Genomic DNA, 26633 nt, shown 5'->3' with positions numbered 1-26633 from the left:
CATCAAAGCAAACACAGAGAGTCAGCCAGAATGGGGAAGCAAAGAAACATGTCCCAAATAAAAGAACACAACTAACCTCCAGAAGTTGAACCAAATGAAACAGAGGTAACCCACCTATCAGACACAGAGTTCAGAACACTGATGATAAGAATGTTTAAGGAGCTTAGAGAGGACAGAAAGAAGGATGTAGAAATCATAAAGAACAACCAGTTGGAACTGAAGAACACAATTACCGAAATTAAGAACTCAATTGAAGGAATTACCAGCAGGTTAGATGAAGCAGAGGATGGAATGAGCGACTTAGAAGACAATTAGCAGAAATCACCCAAACAGAACAACAGAAAGAAAAAAGAACAAAAAACAATGAAGATGGCTTAAGAGACCACTGGGATAACATCAAGCACAACAACATAGGCATCATAGGAATACCAGAAGGTGAAGAAGGAAGCAAGGGATTGAGAAGTAATAATGTCCAAAAACGTCCCTAACCTGATGAAGAAAACCAACATACAAGCCCAGGAAGTGCAGAGAGTTCCAACCAGGATAAACCCAAACAGGCCCACACCAACACACATTATAGTTAAAATGGCAAAGCTTAAAGACAAAGAGAGAATCTTGAAAGCAGCAAGAGAAAGGCAGAGGGTTACATACAAGGGAACTCCCATAAAACTATCAAATGACTTTTCTACAGAAACATTGAAGGCCAGGAGGCAGTGGCAGGAGATACTCAAAGTGATGGAAAACAAAGGCCTACAACCTAGATTGCTTTATCCAGCAAGGCTATCATTTAAAGTTGATGGAGAGATAAAGAGCTTCCCAGAAAAGAATAAGCTAAAGGAATTTATTACCACCAAGCCAGCACTGCAAGAAATACTAAAAGGACTTGTGTAGATAAACGAAAGATGAAAACAATCTAACTGCACATTTAAAAATGGCAATAACTATGTACATATCAATAATCACTTTAACTGTAAATGGATTAAATGCTCCAAACAAGAGACATAGGGTGACTGAGTGGATAAGAAAGCAAGACCCTTGTACATGCTGTATACCAGAGACTCATCTCAGATCAAAAGACACACACAGGCTGAAAGTGAAGGGTTGGAGTACGATATTTCATGCAAATGGAAGCGAGAAAAAAGCTGGAGTTGCAATAATTATATCTAACAAAACAGACTTTAAAATGAAGAACATATTAAAAATAAAGATGGGCACTATATAATAATAAAAAGATCAATCTGAAAAAAGGACATAACCCTAGTAAACATCTATGCACCCAACATAGGAGCACCTAAATATATGAAACAGATATTGACTGACATAGAGACAGAGATCAACAGTAACACTATCATCTTAGGGGACTTCAACACACCTCTGACAACAAGGGACGGGTCTTCCAGACAGTAAATCAATATGGAAACAACAGCCTTAAATGATACATTGGACCACTTGGATTTAATCAATATTTTCAGAGCATTTCACGCCACTGCTGCAAAATACACGTTCTTCTCAAGAGCACATGGAACATTTTCCAAGATAGATCATATGTTAGGCCACAAAACAAGTCTTGATAAATTTAAGAAAATTGAAATCATACCAATTGTCTTCTCTGACCACAGTGCTATGAAATTAGAAATGAACTACAGGAAAAAAACTGGAAGACACACCAATTAATGGAGGCTGAATAACATGTTACTAAATAATGAATGGGTCAACCAGGAGATCAAGGAAGAAATCAAAAGATATCTCGAGACAAACGAAAATGAAAACATGACGACCCAAAATCTATGGGATGCCAAGAAAGAACTTCTAAGAGGGAAATTCATAGCATTGCAGGCCTACCTAAAGAAACAAGAAACATCACTAATCAACAGTTTATTTTCACAATTAAGGGATCTGGAAACAACAACCTCAAAATAAACCCAAAGGGAGCCCAAGGAAGGAGATAATAAAGATCAGACCGGAAATAAATGAAATAGAATCCAGAAAAACAATACAAAAGATCAATGAATCCAAGAATTGGTTCTTAGAGAAGATAAACAAAATTGACAAACCTTTAGCCAGACTCATTAAAAAGGAGAGGGGATCAAAATTAATAAAATCAGAAATGAAAGAAGAGAACTGACAACAGACACCGCAGAAATAAAAAATAAAAAAAAGAAAGAAATTGCTATGAGCAACTATACGCCGACCAATTTGAAAGTCTGGAAGAAATGGACAATTTTCTAGAGGCATACAACCTTCCAAGACTAACTCAAGAAGAAACAGAAAACATAAATAGACTGATTAGCATCAGGGAAATTAAATCAGTAATCAACAATCTCCCAACAAACAAAAGCCCTGGACCAAATGGCTTTACAGGTGAATTTTACAAAACGTTCAAAAAAGAATTATCACCTATTCTCCTCAAGCTCTTCCAAAAAATCCAGAAGAAGGGAAGACTCCCAAACACATTTTACGAGCCACTATCACCCTGATCCCAAAATCAGACAAAGACACGACAAAAAAAAATACAGGCCGATATCGCTAATGAACATAGATGCAAAAATCTTCAATAAAACATTAGCGAACAGAATTCAGCAATACATGAAAAAGATCATACACCATGATGAAGTGGGATTCATCCCTGGTATGCAAGGGTGGTTCAACATCCACAAATCAATTAATGTAATACACCACATTAACAAAATGAAAAATAAAAATCACATGATCATATCAATAGATGCAGAAAAAGCATTTGATAAATTCCAGCAGCCATTTATGATAAAAACCCTTAAGAAAGTGGGAATAGAGGGATCATATCTCAGCATAATAAAGGCCATATATGACAAACACACAGCTAACATCATACTCAATGGGGAAAAGCTAAAACCACTCCCCCTAAGTTCAGGAACAAGGCAAGGTTTCCCACTTTCTCCACTTCTATTCAACATACTGCTGGAAGTTCTAGACACAGCAATCAGACAAGAAAAAGAAATAAAAGGCATCCAAATTGGTAAAGAGGAAGTAAAACTGTCATTATATGCAGATGATATGATACTATATAGAGAACTTTAAAGACTCCACCAAGAAACTATTAGAGCTGATAGATGAATTTAGTAAAGTAGCAGGATACAAAATTAATATTCAGAAATCAGTTGCATTTGTATATACTGATAATAAAAAAATCAGAAGGAGAAATTAAAAAAGCAATCTCATTTACAATTGCTCCAAAGACTATAAAATACCTGGGAATAAATTTAACCAAAGAAGTAAAAGATCTATACTCAGAAAATTATAAGATACTGAAGAAAGAAATGAAAGGAGACACAAATAGATGGAAACACATGCCATGTTCATGGTTAGGAAGAATTAATATAGTTAAAATGTCCATACTGCCTAAGGCAATATACATATTCAACACAAATCCTATCAAACTACCAATGACGTTTTTCACAGCAATAGAACACAGAATCCTAAATTTTATATGGGACCATAAAAGACCCTGGATAGCTCGGCAATCTTGAGAAATAAGAACAAAGTGGGAGGTATAACAATACCTGACATCAAATTACACTACAAGGCTACAGTAATCAAAACAGCATGGTACTGGCATAAAAACAGACACATAAATCAATGGATCAGAATAGAGAGTCCAGAAATAAATCCATGCCTATATGGCCATTTAATCTACGACAATGGAATCAAGAATGTATGGTGGGGTAAAGACAGTCTATTCAATAAATGGTACTGGGAAAACTGGACAAACACATGCAAAAAAATGAAGCTGGACCACCTCCTTACACCATATACAAAAATAAATTCAAAATGGCTTAAAGACTTAAATGTAAGATCTGAAACCACAAAATGTCTAAAAGAAAATATAGGAAGAAACTTCACAGACATTACCCAGTGTAAGATTTTTACTGATATATCCCCTCGCACGAGGGAATTAAGAGAAAAAAATAAACATGTGGGATTACATCAAACTAAAAAGTTTTTTTACAGCAAAGGAGACCATCAATAAAACAAAAAGGGATCCTACTGAATGGGAAAAGATATTTGCCAATGATATATCTGATAAGGGGTTAATATCATAAATTTATAAAAAACTCACTCAACTCCAAAAAGCAAACAACCCAAATAAAAAATGGGCAGAGGACATGAAGAAACATTTTTCTAAAAAGGACATACAGATGGCAAACAGACATATGAAGAAATGCTCAACCTCACTAACCATCAGAAAAATGCAAATAAAAACCACAATGAGATAGCTCCTCAACCCAGTCAAAATGGCTGTCATCCATAAATCAACAAACAACAAATGCTGGCGCGGATGTGGAGAAAAGGGAACGCCTGTGCACTGTTGGTGGGATTGCAGATTAGTGCAGCCACTATGGAAAACAGTATGGAGGTGTCTCAAAAATCGGAAAATGGTACTACCTTATGATCCAGCAATTCCACTCCTAGGTATCTATCCGGAGAAATCCAAAACTCCAATTCAACAATCTTCATGCACTCCTATATTTATTGCAGCACTATATTCAATAGCGAAGACATGGAAATAACCAAAATGCCCATCGGTAGACTGGAATAAGAAACTGTGGTACATTTATACAATGGAGTATTACGCAGCCATAAAGAAGAAAGAAATCTTACCATTTGCAACAACATGGATGGATCTAGAGAACATTATGTTAAGTGAAATAAGTCATACAGAGAAAGACAAATACCATATGATCTCACTTATGTGTGGAATCTAAAGAAAAGAGTAAGTGAATGAACTAATCAGAAACAGTTTTGGAGACAAAGAGGAAAAACTGAGGGTTGCTAGATGGGCAGGGGGTGGGGATAAGAGGGAAGGTGAGGGGATTAGAATACAGTAGGTAACCACAAGATGGCCACAGGGTTTTGAAAATTAATTTGGGGAACGTAATAAATAATGTAAAGATTTTGTAGGGTATCCGATGGACAAGTGTCCCATTTGGGAGACCACCTCAGGGATGATGTAGGTGCCTGATCACTGCATTGTACACCTGAAGCTGAACAATAATGAATGCCAACTATAATTATATATATGTATACATATATATGTATATATATGTGTGTGTGTGTGTGTGTGTGTGTGTGTGTGTGTGTGTACTTACAAGAAGCGGAGTACAGCATTAGGAATAGAGACAGTGGATATGTAATGGCTCTGTGCGATGTCAGAGGGATAGTGGATGGGGGAAGTGGGTTTCACACAATGTAAGGGATATAAATGATAAACATCTAAGTATTACTTTGTCTTGTGCACCTGAAACTAATAAAAAGAAAACTTGTATGTTACCTTACAGAGATAATCTAAATATTTATAAGCACATGTAAGCATACTATTATAATTTCAGACGTTATAAAAATCTGTGAAGTCTTCTTCTGTCAAATTTGCTTCAGAGCAACTCCTGATTTCCACAGCATGGTCTAAATCAGGTGGCCAAAACAATCTCTGATAATTCAGCCAGGCAACAATATGTATTTTAATGTACTTACCCAGGATTGAAGCTACCACAGTAAGAGTAGAATGAGGATAAATCCTGAAAAAACAATGTGTAGTACTCTTAGGAAAATGGATCTATTAGTACCTATTTCATAGAATTTTTGGAAGTCCTAAAAAAATAACATGAACAAAGTACTTAAAACAGTGTCTGGCATAGAGCAAGTGATATATAAGTGTTAGTTGCAATCATCATCATTTTTTATTGTTGTTTGCTGTTGTTATTGGGAGAGGACAGCCTGAGGTTTCTTGAAGTTATTCCTTATTTTCTCTGTGTTTTCCTCACAGATACCACCAAAGTTGGGGACCTCTATCTATTACTACTCTTCCTCTGGGATACCTCGCCAACCAGGATCTAAATCTGGAGCCAACTAATAACCAAAATTGTACCTCACAAGTTCTTCTGGATAAAAAGAAAACAGCCTCGCTGTCTGACATTCCTCTCGAGGCATCAATAAAATAAACTGTTTCATATGTTATTACTCACTACTATTCTTGTAAAGATTGTGGAAATGCATGGACAGACCAGCAGCACAACACATTTTCTGGGGGAATTACTCAGCCCAGAACATGCTGTTTCTATCTCCTTTGTGTGATTCAGTTCCTCCTCATCCCTATGCCTCTCACTGCTCCGGAAGAGTTGCATGTTACTGTCTAGCCACAGACACTGCACTGCTACTTGGACAAGCTGGACACTGCTACTTTAGGAAGCTGGTGCTACTTGGACAATGTGGACTCCACAACCACAGGTCAAATATTCTCTGCAGCCTGAGTCTGCCATGTCATTCCCTTTGAAGCCCTTTAAGGAGGGGAAGCGAACCTCACAGATAACCAGCACATCTTCTCTCATCTACCTCTTAGGAAGGGTAGGTGAATGACAACTGAGACACTAGTTTTCTCCTACAAGTAGGTCTCATCACTGGCATCTGCTTACTTCCTGCTTCCTCCCAAACATAAATTGAATGCTTGGCTCCTAATGCTTGTCTTTGTACCATCATGCAGGGACTTAACAACCATGAAGTTAACCACAGAGCACCACTTTCTTGGCTCAACTTCAGTGACCTTTCTATGTACTTCAGTTGTCCACACCCAGGTCATCACTTGAAACTGCTCCACCTCTAAAATCTTAAATCCACATATCTCACTATCTGGCTACACTTTTTTCCCATTAATGGCTTTTATTTTATTATCCTCATTCCTACTACTCTTTTATTCTTTGGTATCCTGTTTTCTCCTGATTTATCAGTCTCCTCCAGCCTAATTTTCTTCCTAACTGGCATGGGCCATACAATCCATTATTTCCACCACTATATTTTCCACACTCTTAACGTACCACATTTTACCTGGTACCACTAGAAAATTCATGGTCTCCTGCATCAGGAAAGTTCTCAGTGCCGCACAACAATTTTTCCAAGAATTCCTGGCCAGCTTTATTTCCCATCCCTTCCTATACCTTCACAGATTTCTTTCCATCAATCACTGCTCTAACTTTTGAATCCACCTTTTCCCTCTCTAATGGTTCTTTCTACTCTACAGTTTGTTCAGATCTCTCATCATTTAAGAAAGTCCCTCAAATCTCTCTCTCTCTCTCTCTCTCTCTCTCTCTCTCTCTCTCTCTCTCTCTCTCTCCCTCTCTCTTAACCTCACTCAACACACTGTGATCCGGTTTTGTTTCTGGGGTAGGTCACTTCCTACCCTTGTTTGTGCCTCTGTCATAAAACTTATCACTCTATTGTAATGACCACTAAACCTCAGCACCTCAAAGAGTAGGACCTTGTCTAACTACTCTATGTGGTCCCAAAGCCTAGCACAGTGCTTAATTGATAGGAGGTGCTCAATAAACGAATTATGTGACAAACACTTACTGAACACCTACTAGGAACCAAGCACTATAGAGGCTCTGTTAGAATCCACAACATTTATAACCCCATAATTCATTATCAAAACTATATTCAAGCACCCTTATTTTCACAGAAACTCTCTCCCCTTCATGAATGTCATCAATACATTTAATTAAGCCACACAAATCCTTGACCTGTGGCATATAGCAGCCATTTAACAGTTATTGAATGTATGCCTGATAGATCTCAGCAGACACAAGAGCTGCTATTGTAAACGGCCATGGAGGGACCTGTTCTTGGTCTGTTTCCTTACAGAGGGCTTTTTGATTTTTAAGAGTGATTTCTAAACAGTTCCTAGAAACACATTTATTTGCAACTCTATCTCAACATTGCTGATAGTTTTGGTAAGCTACTAGCCAGTTTACAATCCTTCCCTTTCCTTTATCTTCAACTTCTCTCCCTTCTCTCCAAGCTTCTTTCCCTCTAGCTATAAACAGGTGCAAAAGTCTCTTTTAGCCACATAAAAGAAATACCTAAATTAGAAACTCTGTCTTGACCCCAAGGTCCTACATCACCTAATACCCTTACTTTTTAATCTTTTTCAAAAGTATTCTACACTTGCTAGCTCAAATTAGCACAAATTTCCTTCTTTTCATTGGCTCTCATATCAAGTGGTCAGAAAAATAGAATGTAGGTTAGCTTGCTTAGGTAAAAGCCTCATTGCCAAGTAAGGAAAGCCTCATAGGACACAGGAAAAACTATGGGATTGAAGTACAGAAAATGTAAATGTATTGGGGAATATGAGGCTTTTTTCTATTTTGTTTTTAGTCTGTTTCATGATTTTTAAGTGGATAACACATGCATATGATGCACAGTTCAAAAGGTACAAAAGTGAAAAGTACATGTTCTACCCACTCTCACCAAATTCCTCTCTCTAGAAGTAATCACTGTGGAAAGTTTCTTATGTAATCAACAAGCTCCCAACAAACAAAAGTCCTGGACCAGATGGCTTCACAGGTGAATTTTATAAAACATTCATAAAAGAATTAACACCTATTCTCCTCAAACTATTCCAAAAATTCCAGAAAGAAGGAAGCCTCCTGAGCACATTTTATAAGACCACTACTACTCTGAACCCAAAACCAGACAAAGACATTACAAGAAAAGAAAACTACAGACTGGTATCCCTAATGAACATAGACACAAAAATCCTCAACAAAATACTAGAAAAGCAGATTCAGCAACACATTAAAAAGATCATACACCATGATCAAGTGGGATTCATTCCTGGTAGGCAAGGTTGGTTCAATATCCACAAATCAATTAATGTGATATACCACATTAGCAAAATGAAAAATAAATCATATGATCATATCAATAGATGCAGAAAAATCATTTGACAAAATCCAGCAACGATTTATTATAAAAACCCTTAGCAAAGTGCGAACAGAGGGATCATATATCACCATAATAAAGGCCATACATGATAAACCAACAGCTAATATCATACTCAATGAGGAAAGGCTAAAACCTTTCCCCTTAAGATCAGGAACAAGACAAGGTTGCCCACTTTCTCCACTTTTATGCAACATAGTTCTAGAAGTTCTAGCCACAGCAATCAAATAAAAAAAAGCAACAAAAGGCATCCATATTGGAAAGGAGGAAATAAAATTGTCTTTATACGCAGAAGACTTGATATTATATAGAGAGAACCCCAAAGATTCCACCAAAAAACTATTAGAACTGATAAATGAATTTAGTAAAGTATAAGGTTATAAAATTAATATTCATAAATCAATTACATTTGTATACAGCAATAATAAATTATCAGAAGGAGAAATCAAGAAATCAATCCCATTTACAATTGCTTCAAAAACAATAAAATACCTAAGAATAAATTTAACCAAAGAACTAAAAGACCTGTATTCAGAAAATTATAAAGACACTGAAGAGAGTAATCAAAGAAGATAAAAATAAGTGGAAACACATACCGTGTTCATGGATAGGAAGAATTAATACAGTTAAAATGTCAATATCACCTAAGGCAATATATAGATTCAATGTAATTCCTATCAAATTACCAATGACATTTTTCTCAGAAACAGAACATATATAACCCTAACATTTATAGGGAATCATAAAAGACCCAGAATAGCCAATCTTGAAAAATAAGAACAAAGTGGGAGGTATCATGCTACCCGTCATTAATTCATACTATGAGGTATAGTAATCAAAACAATATGGTACTGGCATAAAAACAGACACATAGATCAATGGAACAGAATAGAGAGCATAGAAATAAATCCATTCATCTGTAGTCATTTAATCTATGGCAATGGAAGCAAGAATTTACACTGGAATAAAGACAGTCTACTTAATAAATGGTGCTGGAAAAACTGGACTGACATGGGCAAAAAATGAAACTGGACCACCTACTTACACCACATACGAGAACAAACTCAAAATGTATTAAAGATTAAAATGTAAGACCTGAAACCATGAAACTCCTACAAGAAAATATAGGGAGTAAATTTGCAGACATTACCCTGAGTAATATTTTTACTGATATATCCCCTTGGGCAAGGTAAGTAAAAATAAATAATAAACATATGGGATTACATGAAACTCAAAAAAGTTTTTTTCACAGCAAAGGAAACCATCAATAGAACAAAAAGGCAGCCTATTGAATGGGAGAAGGTATTTGTCAACAATACATCTGATAAGGGGTTAATATCCAAAATTTATAAAACACTCATTCAACTCAACACCAAAAAAACAAGCAACACAATTAAAAAATGGGCACAGGACATGAAGAGACATTTTTCTAAAGAGGAAATACAGATGACAAACAGACATATGAAAAAATGTTCAACCTCACTAACCATCAGAGAAATGCAAATAAAAACTACAATGAGATACCACCTCACTCCAGTCAGCATGGCTATCATCAATAAATCAACAAACAACAAGTGCTGGCGAGGCTGTGGAGAAAAGGGAACCCTGGTGCACTGTTTGTGGGACTGCAGATTGGTGCAGCCACTTTGAAAATCAGTATGGAGGTATCTCAAGAAACTGGAAATGGAGCTACCTTATGACTCAGCAATTCCACTCTTAGGTATCTATCCAGAGAAATCTAAGATGCTAATTCAAAAAATATATATATGCACCCCTATATTTATTGCAGCACTATTTACAACAGCCAAGACTTGGAAACAAGTGAAATTCCCATCGGTAGACGACTGGATTAAGAAACTGCGATACATTTATACAATAGAGTATTATTTGGCCATAAAGAAGAATGAAATCTTACCATTTGTAATGATTGGATGTACCTAGAGAACATTATGCTAAGCGAAATAAGTCAGTTGGAGAAAGACAAATACCATCTGATCTCACTTACATGTGGAATCTAAAGAACTGAATTGGCAAGTGAACAGAAATAGTCTCAGAGATACAGCGGGAAAAATGATGGTTGCTATATGGGAGAGGGGTGGGAATGAGGGAGAAGGAAGGGATTATACAGTATAAATTGGTAACTACAATATTGTGATGGGGATATGAAAGACAATTTGGGGAACATAATGATGTTGTAAAAATTTTGTAGGGTGTCAGATGGGCACATATCTAATTAGGGAGACCATTTGATGGATGGTGTAGATGCTTGACCACTGCACTGTACACCTGAAGCTAAAGCTGAATAATATTATGTCAACTATAATTTAATATATACATATATATAGTCATGGGATATGGAGTACAGCATAGGGAATAGAGTCAATGGAATTGTAATAGATATATACAATGTCAGAGGGGCAACAGATTGGGGGAGGAGGGCTATCACTTTGTGAGGGATGAAATGTGTATTACATTGTTTTGTACACCTGAAACTAATAATAAAAGTTTCTTATGTATCATTCCAGAGATAGTCTATGCATTTATAGTTATTTGATAGTCTATGTAGTTATAGTTATTTACATAGATGGAGTCTCTATATCCAATGGTAGAAAACAATAGGAAGTGCTATAAGAAGTATGAACTGACAAGAAGAAAAGGAGTTGTTGAAGAATTAGGGGATATCATCTTCCCTCTAATATACTCTTCCTCCGGAGTCCCTGCCTCCATTTAATAGCCTTTCAATTTTCCGAAGTTGCAGAAAGTTCAAAACTTCTGAGCATCTCCCATTGGTACAGTGGTCTGCAGTTTACAAATCACTGTCACAAGCCTTTCATCATCTAACTTTGGCACAACCCTTTGAGCTAAGCAGAGTCCTAATGGTTATTTGTACATTATAATTAATCTGGTTAATAACAACTCCACCCTTGCTACTGCTACATCTAATTTCATTTCCAAAATGTAAATTACATACATCCACTCCTCACCACCTCCACTACTCAACCTTCCTTCAAGCCTTCATTACTTCTCATCTGTAAAATTGGAATCGTTGCCTACAATATGGGCTTGTTAAATATATTTGGTAAAATTAAATAAGACCTACAATACCACAAGTTTTTGTTCTCAAAAAAAATTTTTCCCTTTCTCCTTTTCTCCCCAATATCTCCCCACCCTTAATCCATTCTCCACATTACATACCTGATTCATGAAAATGATGTAGAATTCTTGATTTTTTTGTGTGTCTGTCCATCCTCTATTGATCCCAATATCAGAGCATCAAAATATGACAACTTACCTGGACTTTGAGGGAAAGCACCAGAAAATTCTAGGTGCAACCATACCAATTTCATTCTTAGTGCCTCTCAAAGGTATTGCTTTTAGTCTAGGGTAGCATCACTGACATTTAGGAATAAAGAAGATCAAGAATTGCTGTGCGTTTTCCACCTAGAAAAATCCATCATTACTCAATTCAAATGTTACCTTCTTCTTGAAACCTCCAAAATCCTGCCCACATAACCTCTTCACCCAAATTTGAATGAATCTTTCCTTTCTCCAGATTACCAAAGGTGGTAGGAAGGAAGCAGGGAAAGTGAAAGAGGGAGAGGGAGTGAGAAAGAGGGTAAGAAAGAAAAGGAGAGGGAGAGGGAGAGTGGGAGGGGAGAACAGGAGCAGGAGAGGGGAAGGTAGACAAGAGAGAGTTTAACTTCTGTCTTTCCCTGGTCTGGTATAGCCCAGTGGCTCCGTTAGCTGTTCTGACAAAACCATTATCCCACCTCCTAAAATATGCCCAACTGAGAAAGGTTAAAATGATGGTTACCAGGCAGCAGGTAAGGGGATCTCCTCCAACCCTAGTTTCCATTAGAAATTAAAGACACATACAATAAAACATGCTTTACTGTTAAATAAACTTATTTATTTTCAGTTTAATTGACTTTTATACATATAATTTTAGCATAGCTTAATTTTATCATATATTTCATAATCTGCTTTGTAACAATTAAATTGTGAACATTTTCCCATGTCATTAACTTTTCTTTAAAAATATTTTAATAGTTTTATAAGTCTTTTATCTTGTCTCCATCCATAATATATGAGTATCCATTCCTCCATTCTTGGATATTTACATTCTTGTTTTTACAAATAATGCTATAATAAAAGTACATAAATATTTATCTGAATCTATTTCCTCAGAAAACAGTATTAAAGGTTGAATTTCTGAGTCATATGATATTAAGATTTTTAGAGCTGTTGAAACATACCATCAAACTGTTTCCCAAAATAGCATACCAATTTAATCCACTGTCAATGTACATAAATGTCCATCTCACTGCATTCTCACCAGCATAAAGTATTATGATAGGCAAAAAAAAATTACATACCATCATTGTTTCAATTTGATGTCCTCGATTACTAGTAAAATGGAAGTTCAGTAAAATGTTTCTATACATGGTTTGTTTTCCTTGTTCTGCAAATTATCTATATATTTTCTTTGCCCATTTTTTTTACCAGAATCTTGCTAAGTTTTATCAGTTTACATGTATTTTGATATATTTAGCATGTTACATAGTAATCATAATTATATACATTTGATTCTCATTATTCACAGTAGTTATGCTTTATAAAGTCACTGCAAACACTGAATTAAATGTTTTTCCTGGGGAAATACATTTAAGTTCCTGTGAGCCTCTGTCACATTTTCGTCAACAAGTCAGTACATACTTTGTTTATGTGTGTTTCTGTTTTAAGACACTTTGATACATATGTATATATATACATATATGCATACATACATACATATATATATATACAGGTGTGTGTATGTGTATATATATATATATATATATATATATATATATATATATATATATGATTTGTTACCATTGAACTGAATGCAAATAGTACTATATCTTATGACTGAACTAAACTTATCTTACCCACATATTTTCTCCATAAGTCACATCACAGCCTACTTTCACTCAGGAACACTAAACAGAAATTCAACACTAAGTTTCAGGAACATCTTAAACAGCAAAATCACCAAACAAAAAGCACAAAAATGTGAAAAGCATGGCACTAAATACACCATGAAAAGTACACTTATTTATAGTACGAGAGCTGAAACAAGAAGGCAGAGAATTGCCTTGTTGAACCTCAGCTGGGTACATGCACATTGTGCAATTCAAATGTTTTGCAACTCTGTGTATATCCATGAATGACGATAAAAACACCACAGGTATTGATTTGGGGGTTATGAATAAACTTTAGCAAGTTGACAAATTTGCAAATATAGAATCCACAAATGAGTATTTGTCATATTTGTTGCACAGATTTCATTTGTCGTTTGCATTTTAATTTTGCTCATGTTTAAATTGACAGAGGTTTTCATTTGTATATATGCAAATATATAGCCCTTCCTTTTGTGATATATTATTTTACACCTATGCAAAGAGGAAATAATTTATTCACCTACACTTTCTTCTATTTTAAAAATCTTCAATATTCTCACAAAACTCTTTAGTACACCTGAAATTCAGTTTGGTGGATGGTGTATCAAATCTTTTTGGAAGGTAACAAGCAAACCAATCACCAATCAATGAACTTCATGTTTTGAACACTGTATTATTCTGACTCCCAATGAAGTGACCTCCTAAATACAGGTCATCCAGTTCTAGAGTATTTAAGAAGCTGCAAAAAAATGGAAAAACAAGGGGAAAAGTCTAACCTTTTCCACTAAACCAAGTGTTGGATATCAAGAAATGAGATGGAGCTGGTGATACCCTACAGCTCCTTCATGGCTGCATTCTGCAGTTAAGTGGGGCCAAGTATGGAGCTAGAGGACAAGTCTCTACCAGGAACTACAAGGAGCCAAATGCAGTTCTCTCCGTGCCATAGCACACTATTTCTCAGAGCACTGTCAAGAATAACCTGCGATGGAGTCACCTGAAGTGTTTGTTAAAGCAGTTTCCTGGGCCCAATCGCAGACCTAATGAATCTGAATATTGGTGACTGGGTGCCCAGAGTCTCCATTTTTAACAAGCTTCCCAGGTAAAATTTTTGCATGCTAAGATTTGAGACTCACTGCTATAAACAATCACTAGTTCATGATTGGGGGGAGGTGTCAAAAAGATGGCTTATCAGTAGTGGCTGCTAAAAGACTTAGGAGGTTTAGTCAACAATATACATAATATGAGTCAGTGGTGAGATATGGAGACCCAAAATGAGCTAATGCACACACAAATAAAAGTATAATTCCTAGAATTAAGGAGGCGATGGTCTTTCTGTTTCTCCACACCAAATCAGGATACTGTGTTTAGCTTTAAAACACCACACCTCAAGAATGATAAAACTAAAATATGATTATGTCCTCAGAAGGACAACTTGGCCAATGGAGAGGTTAGAACCCAAGACAAATACTGAATTATTTTTTATCATTCCGACATCCACAGATGTCAAGTCTAGAAAATTGAATCATCTGTATAACATCACTTTCAACCTCAAATAGCTAAAGAGATATCAGATGGAAGAGATCCCTCTGCCTAGGCATGGTCATCATGCATGTAAATTTATATACCTTCCCCTTGGCTGTTGATTTTCAAATCTGTATCCCCAGACTTGGTCATTCTCTTGAACTTCAGCCCTTCTGAAATCTCTGCACCTGGATTTTTAACAAGCACCTCAAACATTACATGGTTAAAATCAAATAATGATTATCCCCATTTTCACAGATAATGAATCTGAAACTCAAAGAAGTTAAAGAATTTCCCATGGGTTCCAGCAAAGAAATTAAACCCAATCTGTCTGAATCTAAAGCTTATGCTCTTTCCATTTTGCTTATGCTGATTTCTACGGTATAAGGAAAACACACACACACACACACACACACACACACCAGGACTCTACACGTATATTTTTTAGCTCTGAAACAAAGTACCAAGTTTCACAGGAGAGTTGGTCTTTCCTGAAAAACAAATCTGCTCTAAGAAACCTCAATATTAAATTTGCTAGATTGCACTTAAAAAAAATATCCCTGGCAATATCAGAAGCAAAATTATTACGTGGAAGAATTTGGAGAAGTCCCTTCCCCTCTGGATCACAGTTTCCTGTTCTTCAAAATAGATAAGCTTGTCTGCATTTTGAAGGTCTTTATGTCCTCTTACAGCAGTGCCAATCTGAGAGTCTATGGAAGACAGTGGTTCGTATAAGGTACAGACATTATGAATAAACAGTCATGCCATTTAGCTTGTGTAATAGCTCAGCTGTGTTCCAACACAATCCTCCAGGACCTGCTGGACTAGAGGCTGATCATATATCTTCATATTCTCATCTACTCCAGGCACCCAGCCCAGCATGACATACTTATCCACACAGTTCTGACTCACCTCTGGCAATACTAGCTCTTTACTCAACTGGAGAAGTGATCAGGTAAAAAGTAGAAATTCTGTCACATTTTTCCCTACATATGGTTCTGATGTGCTCCCCCAAAGTCACTTACTAGCTGCATGACCTTAGGCAAGTCACTTAACTGCTCTGAGCCTTCATTTTCTCACCTGTAAAAGAAATGCTAAAAACACATAATCACCTGATGTGAAAATTAAGAAATAATGTGTGTAAAATCACTAGGCACAGGTTAGGTGCTTAGTAAACATTTCCTTCATTCAGTGTCACCCTTGGCTGGGCCACACCATCTAACCCCAAGATTTCCTTGGATTCACTAGTTATTCTCAGGGTTTACTTTCCACCTCTTCTTTCTGATCATCACCCCGCCCATCAACCAGACAAAGAACATTCAAGAAATGCTCATGGAGATTCTCTCAATCCACTGAACTGCAGCAATTAAGACTGCATTTGACGTTTTGTAGCAAAACTTAAAACCCTAACAGGTAGTCATCCAGCTTCTGCTTAAACATTTCCTATGATAGGGAACTCATTTCCTTCTAACACAGCCCATTTTATCTGCAGTCAACTCTGCTGTAACTTCTACCTAACAATCCTAATTTTACCACTTGGGATCACATCATAGAGATAAAATCCCTTTTCTTCTGATAACCCTGCAGATACTTAAAGAAAGCAACATGCCCCTCTCTACCTTCCAGGCTTCTCTACTTAACCTCTATTTTGTCCTTGTCCCTCTTTAAGAGAGAACTGCCATAAATGAGCACAATACCTCAGGTGTGGTTCTACATACTCAAAAAAGAATGGAATAATCGCCTTCCTTATTCTAGACTCTATATTATTATTAATGCAGCCAGAGTTTCCATTAACTTTTTTGTTAGCCATATTAAACATATACCCATGCTGTAGAATTGCTAACATTCTTTTTAATTTTATGAAACTTATGCAAGATGTCACATTTATTCTTACCACATTAATTCTGTTTTCCCCCCTTCTTCCGCCTCCCCCCCACTCCAGTTCAAGCTGTTGTTTCTCAGTCTGTTTGTGTAGGACACAGCTGCCTTGCCCATGCTGGTATTAATGAGCCTTGCGCTCCCCCCCTGGCTGAGGCAGTGGGTCGCCAGTCATCAGTCGGCCGCTCACAGCAGCTCAAGGCAGCTCTCGCCGGCTGCTGACCACTCACGATGGCTGCCAGCCACTCACGCTGGCTGTCGGCCACTCATGGCAGCACACGGCATCCCACGGCAGCAGACAGCAGCCCATGGCTGCTCCACTGGCTGCCGGCCGCTGGCCACTCCTGGCAGTACACAGTAGCCCACGGCAGCACAGCAGCGCGTGGCAGTCCAGCTCCAGGGAGAACCGTTGTTCACAATCTTAGCTGTAGAGGGCGCAGCTAACTGGCCCATGTGGGAATCAAGCCAGCCACCTCAGCGTTAGGAACACAGCGCTCCAACCACCTGAGCCACCAGGCCAGCCAATTCTGTTATTTTTGAACCATTTTTGCAGTCCAGTAAATTCTTCTTGGATTCCTGGTTCCATCATCCAGTATATATACTTCCCCTCCTACTCCAGTTCTCTCTTAAAGGTTGATGAGCATACTCTTCTATATCATCATCCAAGTCATTAATTAAAATGTTGAAACCAAGACAGAGCCAGTCACGGAGCCCTACAGCCTACCACTAGGGATCTCTCTTTGCAATAGTGAAATTCAAACTTTTTTCTTGCCTTCAACACACCTAAGGGCCCTCCTACCACCCATTCCCATCAATCACAGTAGCTCACAAATATTAGATAGCCAACGAAGGGCAGGCCTTCTAAAGGGGTGTACTGTAATGAAGGGAAAGGCCTATGTGGTTTGGAAAAACTCTCATCCAGGTGATTCTGATAAACCCCTTAGAGAATGTGCTCTAACCACCCTACCCCCAACACTTCTTAATAATTCTTGTTCCAGAGAAACAGAATCAATAATTAGCACCCTTTGTGGATAGTTTCCTCATCTGTATGATGGAGCTATTAACACATAGCTCATACGGCTGTTGTGAAGATTAGATTAATGTATATAAAGTACTTAGCACAATGCCTGGCACATAGTAAGTGCTCAATAAATAGTAGCACTTAAAAAAAAACTATTTCAGAACTCCACTAAAGGAAAAATGTTCCAACTCACGTTTCCCCTATCTTGTTCACCAGGATGTCATAAAAATGAAAACCTTTGTTGTCATGTGCCTTGCTGTGATACAGGTACACTGCAATCATCACATAATTGCACCTATTAGTCAAGTGACTCTATCAAAAGAGGCCACATTTCCAAGCCAACAAATCAGAATACAGGACATAGCTCCCTATGGGGCTACTATAGCCACAAATATATTAAAGTTTCATTGTTTTCAAGTTCATGCTGTACTGCCTAACCTGGGTCCCATCCTCCTCACCTCTGAGTGGCAGAATCAGGACTTTCAAATTCATGAAGGTCCACATCATTGCCCTCACTATTTCTTCTTTACCTGACCTGCTATTTTCAGAGAGGGTGTCAGAATTCAGGTAAGGTAATCCAGGCTTGCTTTACAACAGAATAATTTCAAAATGTTTGTGGCTGAAGGACAGATTGTGATACTCGCCCTGTTTACAGTAGGCCACATCTATCACCTATATCTCTGACATGATACCCCATCTCCCACCCCCCACTTTGAGTCACCACAGTTTATGAGTCTGCATACCATACTTCAGGGCTTCTGGTGGCCACAGGTCCACGATGAAGTAGGAAACTGGAACCGGGGATATCTGTGAGTCTGCAACACTGGAAGCCATTTTATGCTGTGGCTTTTCTGAGTGTCACTTTAATGATAATCAATATATTATTATAAAAATAACAATGGCTCATATCTATATTGTGTTTTATATAAAGTACTTCAATGAACAGTTTCTCATTTACTCCTCAAAATAGTTCAATAGCTTCATTTGGGAAAAATATTGCTGAAAATTTTAAAAGAAATTGTCCTTATCAAGCTAAATTATCTATTATTTCCCCCATACATACACAAAAATATAACCTGCCACACAATCTAGTTTAATCAAACAAAAATGTTACATGGCAGCTATTTTGCTCCAAAGGCATTAAACTCTAAGGTTCTCATTTTTTTAGGGCAGATGATATTAACTTTATTTTATAAATAAGGAAAACAAATCTTTGGGAGTTTAGATAATTTGCTCAAGGTCCACATAACAAATAGCAGAACCAGGATTCAAAACCTGGGTTATCTGACTCCAAACTTCCTGATTTCTTTTTTCTACCTTAACATTTGGAAGTGCCATTCAACTGCCTTGACAAAAATGGCTGCCATCCTCCCCTGTCAAGAAATAGGCAGTGGCTAACTGAATCCATCTTCCTCAAAGACATCTTTCAAATTACAGGATCCTAATCCAAATTCTCTCACAAAAGGATAAATTTCCCTCCCAGGCAGCTACGTTCATATGCCATTATAAGAATCCTTTCTTTTTTACATTATTGTAAGCAGCCATACAACCTCATCCAACTACAGAAAGATCTGAGACATACAGCACCAAACCAGCGCTCCAACCCCACCCTCACTCAGTCTTGCAGCATTCTGTCACTCATCATCAAAACATCCAACCTTCTCACTGTCCCACTGCAGATATTTTTAACAAATTAGTAATGATACAGCCTATAAAATTTTCATTTTTCACCCTCCATTTTTTTTGTCCCTTCCCTTTACACTGCAGTCCCCACAAAGCACAGAGACACAACCACCTAGGAGAAATCCAAACATAGGCCAATTTCTACTTCAGCCAACTACAATGAGATAGATAATGAGTCCCACAGGGAGAAATTAGATACTATTCTCAACCTACCACCTTCTTATACATCTCTCTTAAAAAATGCAAGGTATAGCTTAACTCAATTCTAATTAACTGCCATCCAATTCATGTCTTACCTATTGTAATTAGCTCTTTTCTTCAAGATTTACCAGTCCTATCTTCTAACCTAAATAGCATCCCTAAACAGCTAAAAAGCATCATGACAATCCACAGTTAAAGGAGTGGGAAGTTTGTCATTCATAGTTTGGGACTCTAAATAATTGCAACCTAAGGTGAGGCCAGACACAAAGAATGGGCTCTGGGGCTGGCTTGAAGAACTAGGCATCACCGGGGCCACATATAACCCAGTCTCAGTTCTAGCCAGATGGGACTGCTAGATGGGATCATCTCCAATAATACTTCCCAAACATACCAAGGCAAAGCCAAAAATCCTGCATTACCTCCTCAAAATGGCCTCTCACCTCTCAAAAATATATATATATATATATATGTTTGAGTGCAAACTAACCTCTTTTGAGCCTCCACTCAACCAACCCTGGCTCCTGTATTTTCCAGTCTTATTTGATCTGTTTTATTTCCTAGTTCTCATCTCAGTTTAAACTTCTGTAAGTACCTGATTCCTTGCTTTGGCTCGAATCAGCATCATCTTCAGCCATCTTCCTGGGTTTACCGACCTCAGGTTCCAGCTCTGCAGAATTAGTTTAAACTGGTCAAAATAGATTTAAACTGGACTGAACTTATTTTTTTTTTTGTGAGAAAAGATCTGAACTGGTTAAGAGCAAGTTCTGACCACTTTAAACCTATTTGGGCCAGTTTTACATTGCTAATGCAAAAACAAGCCACTGAAGGGATCAAGATTGATCAGTAATCAGATGAAGCAGCTTCAGTCTGTTGAGAAGACCAGTGGGGGGTTCAAAAAGGACCTGAAGCTAAGGACCATACCATTTGTGGTAGTGATGCTGGAGGGGGAATCAGAAAGGACCTAATAGTCTGTGAGGTAGGATCAAACCACTATAGACCCCGGGGGAGGAGCTAAAAGAAACTGATGCTCAATGACGCAGGATTAAATCATTGGCGTGAGACAGGAGGGGGAAAGATGCTGATGCTCTCCAGATAGGATCAAACTACTGACATGTATAGGGAACTGAACAGGGATGCTTTTCTATAAGGTATCATCAAACCTCTCTGGGGTAAGGATAGAAAGGAGAAAGGAGAGTAAGAACATAAAGAGGGCCTAGGAGTCTGTGGGACAGGATCAGACTACTGTGGAGGGTTGGCAGAAAGGGGGGATGTTTTTCTAACAAGCAGGATCAAACCACTGTGGAAGGGAGGGGAGCACAAAAAAGCTGAAGTTTCTTGAAGAAAATTTAAATACTTTTTAGTAAAGTAAAAGAGGATATGATATTCTGTAAGACAGAATTAAACTGTTTTTATAACTAATAGAGGGTATTTACATGTATTATCTCATTTGCTCTTTACTTCCCTAATGGTTGGGTCAGACCATCTTCTCACAAAGGCCTCTGCAGTAGCTTGCTGAGGGCCCCTGATGGTTGCTAGGCAACAGTGTAGCAGCTGCCTGATGAACCTTGCCCTTTTGACATTAACCCCTTCCAGGGCTTCTGGAAGGGAAATACTATGTACACACATGAAAAAACTGGGGATCAAATTGAAACAGTATCATCAAATGCTAGGTGGGTAAGAGTGGGAGATAACCACACAGCAAGTAGTTGAAAAATAATAGCTATGTAGAAGAAGCAAAACTCACAGAAACACAACCCTGTAGACTTAGAAAGCATCATGTCCAAGCCCCCACAAGACCTTTGAGTCTTCCTATGACATACCTAACCAGTGGTGCTTGAATACATTTGATGAAAAATGGGAGGTTCTAACCTCCTGGTTAGAAAATGGGAAACCTATCCCATTTTCTTATAATTCTGGTCTCTTTATTTTTATTTTGAGCTAAACTCTCCCTCTTCCATCGTTTCCACCCAGTAGTCCTGAGTTCTGTCTCTAGAGCAGAGGTAAGCAACCTAGACCTTGTAGGCCACATCCAACCCACTGCCTATTTTTTCATAGTGTGAGCTAAGAAAGTTTTTTACATATTTAAATGGCTGGGGAAAATATTTTGTGATATATGAAAATTACATGAAATTCAAATTTCAGTCCATCAATAAAGTTTTGTTGGAACACAGCCATGCTCATTCATTTACATATTGTTTATGGCTGCTTTTCTGCTACCACAGTAGGGTTGAGTAGCTGAATCAAAGACCTTGTGGCTCTCAGAGCCTAAAATATTTACTATCTGCCCCTTTACAGAATAAGTTTGCTGACCCCTGATATGGACCAACACAGAATCAGTTTTGAATAAGACTCTGTGTATATAAGAATGTAATGGGAATGCTAAATATAAAAGAGAATCCCAAATTTTCAAAGGGAGAGAAGGGTCTAGTGCCAAAACTCTCAGAGCCCACAAATAACTTTAAGCTACTTTTCATGGGATTCATGGGATAAGGAATAGATTTAGCCTATATGGAATTGCTCCAAGAAGAATGAGAGAACAGCTGAAAGGATGGTTGGAATCAGAATGTGAAAGGCCTTGAATACCAAATACAGTTGCTTGGACACCCTGAAAGCAATGGAAGAGTCATTATTGGATTTCAGATTGGGATAGGGTTGAGTGACAGGGTAAAAGGACTTGAGGAAGATGATTCATGCTTCCAGACATGACCCTAGTTCTATTTCAGCTCTAGGCAAGTTGCAGTGATCTGAGAAGTTCAGATCATTCTGGTCAGTCAGGTTCAGTAACATCTCGATATAGGTATCACAGTCTGAACACAATCTGGTTGGAGGCAAGGATCCTACAATAAATAAAAAATAAATGCTGAATCAGTATCCAAGGATTTCTGCCTTAGCAGCAGGACCCTCATCATATCTTTATCTGATTCTTACTCACTTTTCCGGACCCAAACCAACCATATGTCTTCCAGGGATCTTGCCCTCCTCTGAACTCCTTTAGCACTTCTTTGTACCACTCATATGGTCCTCACTCTACCCTGTCTAATACTGAAATAATTTCTTTCTGAAAATAGCCTCTTTCCCCAGAAAGACCTTGAGATCTACAAGAAAGAAATCCTAACTGATACCTCTCTGTGTTCCCATAGTATCTGATTGGTTGGTAAAGATATTGATCCAATGACCTAGTGCTCCCTCAGTGTAGAGAGGCCCTCACTTAGGGGACTTCAGATACATCGAGAACTATGTCATCTCTAGCCACATATCCACCTTTCTAGACTGGATAGCCTGGGAAGAGGTGAAGCCTAGAGATATATTAAAGTCAGTCCTGGGCTGCAATGACCATGCAAAGACGAGCTAGCTCTTTCTGGGTCTGATGCCACAGAGACACTGGCTCCCCATCATTCTTGCCTTCATGAGCTTAGGCCTGAATACCCTGGTCAGGAAGACAAAGCCCACAGTTCTGGCTGCCAAGCATCCAGTCCCATTTTCCATGGCCTCTGTTGATCCTGGACCCAGCCTTAAGGCTGGACTCAACAGATTTAGGATGAAAATAGGCCCTTGGCTGAGAGGGCTGGCTTTCCACAAAGTGCTCCTTCCCCCAATGGCCAAAGCACACGCCACTGGCTGGGGCTAAAGCCAGCCAGCCTCTCCCGACCTCTGCTGGCCAGCACCAAAGAGGCCTAGAGTCAACAGTGCATGGACAGGTCTGCTATTTTATTCCTTTTCATTCCTCAAACATCAGATTTCCCTTCAGTGAATCTAAACAACCAAATAGAACCAAAGCCAGCTCTAGCCTCTAGGAAAATGTCAAAGATCTCCCATAGGCCTCAATTGCCAAGAATTATGGATTCAGCATAGCCCCCACCTCCACTCCCCTCAGCATCTCAAGCATGTTCAAGCCCACAGGCCACCTTCTGGAGTCTGTTTAAATTGATTTCCTCTTTGATTCACTGGTTGTTTAGTAGCATGTTGTTTAGTCTCCACATATTTGTGTTTTGTTTGTTTTTTCCCCAGGTTTCTTCTTATAGTTGATTTCTAGTTTTATGCCATTGTGGTCCGATTGACATGATTCCAATCTTCTTGAATTTATTGAGGTTTGTATTGTGGCCTAATGTGTGACCTCTTCTGGAGAATGTTCCATATACACCTGAAAAAAAGTATATTCTGGAGTTTTTGTGTGAAACATTATATAAATGTCTATTAAGCCAATCTGGTCTAATGTGACATTTAAGGCCATTATTTCCTTATTAATTTTCTGTCTGAATGATCTATCTTTTGATGTGAGTGTGGTATTATAATCCTCTACTATTATTGTATTACTATGAATTTCTCCATTTATGTCCATTAATATTTGCTTTATATATTTAGGTGCTCCTATGTTGCGTATGTAGATTTTATGATTATTATATCCTCTTATTGGATTGGCCCCTTCATAATTATGTAATATCCTTCTTTGTCTTTTTTTTTTTTTTTGGTTTAAAACATTCTTTGTTTTAAAGTCTGTTTTGTCTGATATGAGTATTGCTTGCCCCAGCTTTCTTTTTGTTTCTGTTTGCATGGAATATCTTTTGCCATCCCTTTACTTTCAGTCTGTATGTGTCTTTCTATTTAAAGTGAGTCTCATGTAAGCAGCATATAAATGGGTAATGTTTTTTCTGTGCTCCCTTAGGTGAGAGGGAGGAGGAATGCAGGACTGAGTTATCAGCACCCACTGTTCTTGCTCACTAACAGGCCAAGCTGAGTTCAACCAATCATTTTTCCTGAATTCAGTAGCCAGCCTCCCTTCATCATGGTGGTGCATGGGCCAGGTGTCAGTCACTGGCTAAGAGGGACATGAAGAGAGGAAGAGGAGGAAGGGTTAGAGGAAGGAAAAGGAGAGTGGGAAAGGCCAGGCAGAGACAGAGGGAAGTATTTTTGATATAGCATACAGAAATCTCTCTGAAAGAGTGACTTTGGGCTGATAACTGATAGTGGAGGAGTGGGAAAATTTTGGCTGTGGTAAAGCTAGAAAATGACATTGCGTTAAGAATGAAGTTTTCTTGTCTGTATACATAGAAATCACTCTTCTTGCCCAGGCTGGGGTGAGTTGGTGCTGACTTAGATGAAACCTGTGACTAGAAGGATTACTACCAAAAGGGAGTCATTTCTCCTCAGAGACATTCAACATCTGAGTAGAACTACTAAATCAACATCCTTTTTTGTACCCAGGTTCCTTCTAATAATAATTGCAGACATTTGACAATAATAAATAGCATGTACTTAGCACCAACTGTGTTCCTGGCCCTGTTCTATTCCCAAACTGTGCAGCAAGGCACCCCAGGATACCATAGCCAATTCACAGGGGTACTGTAACATATTTTTAATTTTTGAGGGAATCACAGTAACATCTGTAAGACACACTATGACCTACTACTACTAAGATTTTTTTGCACCCAATTACTTAATAAATAGAAGTGTTAAGTATTTCTTTTGGCTTAAGAGTGCTGTGAAAACAATTACTGACATACTAAGAGCACAGCAAACCAAGAAACTTTGTGAACCTTTTCTATATACATTACATGGATTATCTCATGCAATCCTCAAAACTTTTGAGGTAGGTCTTAATATTGTTTCCATTTTATAGATAAATAAACCAAGTATCCAAAAGATTAATTATTTTGCCCAGTTAAGTGATGGAAAAGCAGAGGTAAGAACCTACAAGTGGCAGACTTCATAGACTGTGTTCTTAAACCGTTTGCAACTGTCTTCTTATAATTAGCTTTATCCTCTATCCTTACTGCTTGTGCAGGCTATGAAGAATGCCTTGATATGACAAGTGACATTTGTGTTAGGAAAGTAGTACTACTATTCTAGAAATCCAGAATTTAGTCTCTAAATCAACACACATCCCATAGGAAAAGGGATGTCATTTTAAAACAAGAATTTTGCAAATATGAGACATAAGCTGAAACTGGGACTGCCTTCAAGATATTTGAATTGTTCAACTGTGTTGTTTTTTTTAACTAATTCTCAGGAGCCCTCCCATGTTTCTTATAATCTAACTCTAAATTTTACTTATCCTGAACCACTAAGGTTCACTTTTGTGTTACGGTGTGAGAAACATTGCTCTCTATATTTAATTGATATTAACCCAATTCTCCTTCTTCTGGTAGGCAGAATGGTGCCTGACAGGCCATATTCTTACTATGAACTGAGGGATCATGGACCAGAAACACTCCAGCCTAAGGCACATGCAGAATAACTACAAATGGCAATATTCGGTCTGCTGTTCCTGCATCCAACACTGCACCAGACTTGGCAGAAGTCAATCAAGAGGTTGCTGGGACAAGATGTGGATCCCACTGAACCCAACCCAGACAAGTAGCAGCACAATGATGACCACCACAAATACAGCTAACTCTCCAATCAGAGTAGCACAAAGATATTTTCAGGAAATCCCACAAAATATACCCATTCAATTCTCTTCTCTTTGCCTCATCTCCAAGTCTACAAATCTATCAGAGGAATATACTTGTTTCACCTAAGGTCTTTGGCCTTTTTCAACTGCCAATTTCTCTTTGTACAGTAGTTACCCCTTCTTCTGAACTCCCACAGTGCTTTGTACATTCTTCCATTATCACTTCTCTTATTGGCTGTGATTGTCG

General features: G+C 38.0%; 1 long non-coding RNA gene across 1 annotated transcript; it reads right to left on the bottom strand.

The window, feature by feature from the left end:
- Positions 1-13663: 13663 nt before the first annotated feature.
- On the bottom strand, positions 13664-20846 carry LOC308494639. The gene is made up of 3 exons (XR_013992936.1): positions 20588-20846; positions 18855-18972; positions 13664-15922 (listed from the first exon to the last, which is right to left on the bottom strand). It is a non-coding gene; the product is annotated as an uncharacterized lncRNA (long non-coding RNA).
- Between the last annotated feature and the right edge of the window lie 5787 nt (positions 20847-26633).

The sequence above is a fragment of the Rhinolophus hipposideros genome (genome assembly GCF_964194185.1).
Source record: "Rhinolophus hipposideros genome assembly, chromosome: X".
In the NCBI taxonomy this organism is placed as follows: domain Eukaryota; kingdom Metazoa; phylum Chordata; class Mammalia; order Chiroptera; family Rhinolophidae; genus Rhinolophus; species Rhinolophus hipposideros.
This window is presented reverse-complemented; position numbering and strand designations above follow the sequence as displayed.